Source organism: Callithrix jacchus, chromosome 18, assembly GCF_049354715.1.
Source record: "Callithrix jacchus isolate 240 chromosome 18, calJac240_pri, whole genome shotgun sequence".
Taxonomy (NCBI): domain Eukaryota; kingdom Metazoa; phylum Chordata; class Mammalia; order Primates; family Cebidae; genus Callithrix; species Callithrix jacchus.
In genome coordinates, this window is record NC_133519.1 from 7204788 (window position 1) to 7210445 (window position 5658).

Below are 5658 nucleotides of genomic sequence, written 5' to 3' on the forward strand. Positions count from 1 at the left end.
TTAAATAGCATGTTATTGCGTCCACTCTCCTGCTAGTCGGTTGTACTTCTGCCGGCCTGGTAAGTGCGGGCTATCTCTGGCACCAGAGGGTCATCGAGGTTGGGGGTGCAGAGCAGTGAGCAGATGGACAAGAGAACTTTTGACACAGTCAATGCTGGAGACCACTGAGACCACAGGATGTCACCGCAGATGCTGCCTTTACTGTTGACACTGGGGTGAGAAAATCTGGCTGTGAAAGCAACCTTTGGGGGCTTGAATCCATAGGCAAGTGGATGGTCAGGAAGAAAACTCCTCCTTGGTAAGGACAGTCACTAATTATCACCCACAGGCCCCATGGACCACTGGGCGGGAGGATCCCTCTGCCAAGTCTGTTAATTCCTTCTGGATCTGCTTTAGTGCCCACCTACCCCCCTGCTGGGGGCTGTGGTGACCCAGCCACACTGCACTTCCTGTATATAAGTTTTTTGAAAACGCTGCTTCACTGTTACCTTGCCTTGTATGTCGGTGTCCCTCTAATTCAGTTGCTTTTATACCTTGTTCCACAGTGATGCCTGGAGACCTGAGTATGTTTTACCTTTAAAATCTAATCATTTTACTATGATATGGTTTGAATTTGATCATCTTGGTTTAATTTTTCTGTCACTTGATGGGTCCTTTCGATGTGCCTCATTAGTAATCTGTCATTTTCATTTTTACAAATCAAGTCTCCTAGATTGTTCTCCCAAAAGCCTGATTCCTGTTTAGAGAAAAAATACTAAGAAAAACAAGAAATTACATATTGCATTACAATGTTTATTCAACAAGTACAGAGATTCCCAAAAAAGTTAAAACAAAGTAGAAAACAGCTCTGGTGTTGTAGGACCAGTGGGTTCTTCTGTGCAGTGTTAGACCGATGCACTGAGACGGCAGTTTGCACCAAAGAGTTTCATGATCACAGGGCAGCCAGGGGAAGAGACAGGAGTAGACCCTGAGATCCATCTCCTCAAGAACTTCTGCATTAAGGCTCCTAAGGGGATTGTGGAGGGTGAGGGGTGGGAAAATTAAGGTTGTTGATTGGTCAGGGGAAGGGGGATGAAATCATTAGGATGTGGAAACTATTCTTCGTTGAGTCAGTTCCTCAATGGGGTCCTTCAGACCAGCTGACGTCAGGAGTTTCAGTTTCATTGGTACACGGGATCTGAAAGAACATCCCAAACGGGAACGGGAACATCGTAATGCTCAGGTTCTTATCTACAGAACAGTTCAGGAGAACCGTAATCTACGCTCTGCCTGATTCTAGCACCACGAGCGCCAAACAACTGTGAGGGAGCAGGTCCAAGCGAAGGCCGCCCTCGAGAGTAATGCAGAATGTGCTGCGAGCTGGTTCATTTTTGCTTCTCCCCTTCCCTTCTTCCCTGATTCATTTTGTAAAATTTACAGGGACAGTTTCAATGGCTTCAACACAGTACTGCCAGGTAAGGACTTGAACCCAAGAGGCAGGAGTTGCGGTGAGCCTGAGAGGAGACCATCTCTCTCTCCCTTGCCTGTCCTCTGTTAGAAAAGGGGGAGGGGAGATAAAATAGCACAAAGTGAAGGTCAGTAGTCAGGCGAGACACTGACCCACCGGCCTGACCACAGCGGGGCCCAAGGACTGAAAAATAACCCCTCTCTCTGTATCTGGTGACTCTGCTATCTGCCAGCCTTGAAAGTGTTGCAAATGTTCTTCTTACTGCCCAAGGACCTTCTCTGAGTCAGGTACTCCCCGTCTGCACCAACTAGACCCACCCGCTTAGAGATGCCTCTGTCACTAAGTGATTTACTGCCTTTGTTCAACTTCTGTAACTCTTCCCCTCCCACACCGCATGTAAATTAGCAAATCAATGAAAGCCAAAGATTGTAATGTCAGATCTCCAGCCAGTGGGCAATGAAGCAGTTTTACCTCTGCTTCCTCTTGAGTTGCATGTCTTTAAAAAGGGAGAGAAACTGCTTTTCAGGGAGCTCAGCATCTTTTGGACACGAGCAAACTGATGCTCCACAGCTAGCTGAATAAAAGTTTCGTCCTTCCTCACTTCAGTATCTGGGGGGTTCTGTCACAGCTCCTCCTGCAACAAGCCACAATCAAGCCACTGCTACACTGCTCCGTCTCAAAAAAAAAAAAAAAAATCAGGACAACACATGTGGACACACATTGCTAGGAATCCAGGGGTCTACCTGGAGAATAGATGAAAGTAACAAGAGTTTTACATCCCAGTATTCAGAACTGCAGTGACCTCCCAGAAACCCTTGCCACTTTCGAAGATAGACTGTGCTAAGTGACTCCAGGAATGAGCCACCAGGCCTGGCCAATTTTTGTATTTTTAGTAGAGACAGGGTTTCACCATGTTGGCCAGGCTGGTCTCGAACTCCTGACCTCAGGCGATACATACGCCTTGGTCTCCCAAAGTGCTGGGATTACAGGATGGGCTCTTGACTCTAACTGCAAGGTCACAAGATCATTAGATCATTTCCTGAATATCTTATGTTCCTGGCATTGGCCATCACTTGGGTTCCCATTGTCATCAGTCAAAAGCCTCCACAGCCAAGGCCCCTACACACAGGATAGCCCATGTAGTGTAATTTTGCAGAACAGAAGTATGAAGAGTATAGAGAAGTGGGCCAGGCATGGTGGCTCATGCCTGTAATCCCAGCACTTTGGGAGGCCGAGGCGGGCGGATCACAAGGTCAAGAGATTGAGACCAGCCTGGTCAACATGGTTAAACCCCGTCTCTACTAAAAATACAAAAATTAGCTGGGCATGGTGGCGCATGCCTGTAATCCCAGTTACTCAGAAGGCTGAGGCAGGAGAATTGCTTGAACCTGGGAGGTGGAGGTTGCAGTGAGCCGAGATCATGCCATTGCACTCCAGCCTGGCACCTGGCAACGAAGCAAGACTCTGTCTGAAAAAAAAAAAAAAAAAAAAGTATAGAGAAGTGAAACACAAAATTTGTTGCTTTCACCAGGAATTGAACCAGGGTCTACCACGCAGGAGGTGAGGATGCTACCACTGGATCACCACGCAGCTTCTATGTGTGCTCCTGGAGGAAAAGCTGAAATACAATACTGAAAAAGACAGAACTTGCTCCAGAACCAACTTGTGGTATTGACTAAGAGCTAACAAAGACATCCTAAACCACGATTTTCATAGAAGACTTTTCTTTACTAGACAAAACTATAAATATTAAAATAGCTTATTTGTCTGATCAAACTCTAACTCTGAGAAAGGCTCTTTCCAACTGTATAACAGACTCCTATAGACAAACATGTACATAATGAATAGACTGTAAAGGAGAACTCCATGGGCCAGGGATGGTGGCTTATACCTGCAATTCTGGAACTTTGGGAGGCTGAGAAAAGCAGATCACTTGAGGTCAGGAGCTTGAGACCAGCCTGGCCAACGTCGTGAAACCCCGTCTCTACTAAAAATATAAAAATTAGCCGAGTGTGGCAGCAGAGCTGTAATTCCAGCTACTTGGGAACCTGAGGCAGAGGATCCCTTGAACCTCGGAGACGGAGGTTGCCGTGAGCTGAGACCACAGTCTCCTCTCCAGCCTGGGTTACAGAGCGAGACTCCAGCTCAAAAAGGGAAAAAAAAGAAAAGGAAAAGCAATAACACATAATAGGGTCGTCTGTACAGTTAGGAGCAGTAACATAGAGGAGGAGTAATTAGAGTAGGCTGAAAAACATCCAAAGATCTTCTTGAACAAGATCCTGGAGAAATGTATGGAAATGAGTTGACTAAGGGAATAAGGACGCACGTGAGTAAATGCAGCGGCATGACCTGAATTCCCTTCCATCCTCTCCCCGTCGTCTTCTCCCACGTCTCCTAAGCAACCTACAGAAATTAAAAACACCGAATTTTTATCTAAATCTGATAGGGGACAGACAGGAAGAGAATTACTGATTACTCTTTCAGTCGGGATTCATCCTAGAAGTAATTGTTTGTAATTTAACAGAAATAAGTTCATTTGACTAAAGCGATAGCTTGGAAATCACTAAAATGAAAAAGGAAATGTTTTAGAGGGTCTGGATTATATATGTGAATAAAAGAGAAATCACCTCATCCGCAAACTCACTGGTTTGAGGAAGTGAGGGCCCCACAGATCTGATATACAGATCCCACGTGAGAGTTTTCTGAACTGAACCAACCGCCATCTCTCTGCGCTAGTGAGACGGTATTCCTAACCAAAGCAGGGAAAATAACGGTATGAACGAGGAGGTCCTCGCATTCCCAGACTTCTGCTCTCATCTGTTTAATTCGTCATTGTAGAGACCAAGAGAAAGCTTCCCCTTCTACCCTCTGAAAGTTTGCTCAACATGGACTATTGACAAATTAATAATAAGAAAAAAGCATACAAAATTTATTAAACGTGTGCAGCTCAGGGGAATCAACAGAGGATGGTTACCCAATAACCCAGTAAGGTCCGAACGCTTATATGCCCTTCCTTATGGGGAAAGGGGAGATGAAGGGTAGACCAGTAAGTGGTTTTCATGGGGAATGAATGAACCCAAAGAACAATGATCCGGGACAAAGTTCCCATGAGCTCTGGGGTAGGTGGCCAGATGGTGAGGGGCAGAACTGTGAACAAAGGTTGTTTGGTTATGCAGATGAAGCCTCTCAGGAATGCTCTGAGCTGCACTTGGAGGAATACATGAAAGGCCTGTCAGGGCAAGGTGAGGACTCCTGGTTTCTTCTCTTGTGGTTAATCTTTCCTGGTTATTTGATGAGATTCCTGGGGAGGGGGTTTTAAGACAATTGCATTTCTATTTTATTTTATTCTTTTAGATGGAGTCTTGCTCTGTTGCCCAGGCTGCAGTGCAGTGATGCAATCTCAGTTCACTGCAACCTCCACATCCCAGGTTCACGGGATTCTCCTGCCTCAGCCTCCCGAGTAGCTGGGATTACAGGCATGCGCCACCACACCCAGCTAATTTTTGTATTTTTAGTAGAGATGGGGTTTCACCATGTTGGCCAGGCTGGTCTCGAACTCTTGGACTCAAGTGATCCGCCCACCTCAGTTTCCCAAAGTGCTGGGGTTACAGGCATGAGCCACCACGCCCGGCTGAAAATTTGCATGTCTTTTGGAAAGAATCTTTCTTAGATAGGAAAGCTCCATGGAGAGTCCCTGCTGGTGCTTCAGGAACATAAGAGGATGGGGGTGAGGTGTGGGTAAGGGCGGGGAGAGGTCAGATAAACTTACTTGAGGCGGCTTCTTTAGTTCAGCAGGTCAAAGGGCCGTGTTTTGCGGAATCGTTTTCTGAGCCCCGGCAGCACCACAGGCCATAGTTCCTAAGACTGTAGAGACAGCACTGAAGACACATGTTAGAGACACGGAAACAGTTCATCTCCGTCTGAGACAGCCTCCGCCTGGGCTTTATTGTCCGTATCACTGTCAGCATTTTGGTCTAAGCCGTTCAACAAGCCTCTAGGACGTTCCGAACTTCCCACCTCTTCCTGTCTTCTGGGTACTGTTTAGACGTCTCTGAAGAGAAAAGAGCCAAGACTTGGATCTAGAAGCCAGCGGTAGAATGGGAGAGACTCTAGTTCTAACTTAGAAACCACCTCAGTTCTCCCCGGGTTAGCATTTGTCATTGTTTATCCAGGCTGCTGCTAAGGGGTTCTAGTCGAGCCTCTGTGGCTCA

At 46.5% G+C, this 5658-nt stretch overlaps 1 pseudogene; it reads right to left on the reverse strand.

Annotated features, from left to right (window-relative positions):
• LOC128930165 (ubiquitin-conjugating enzyme E2 D4 pseudogene) lies at positions 1-621 on the reverse strand (annotated as a pseudogene).
• Between the last annotated feature and the right edge of the window lie 5037 nt (positions 622-5658).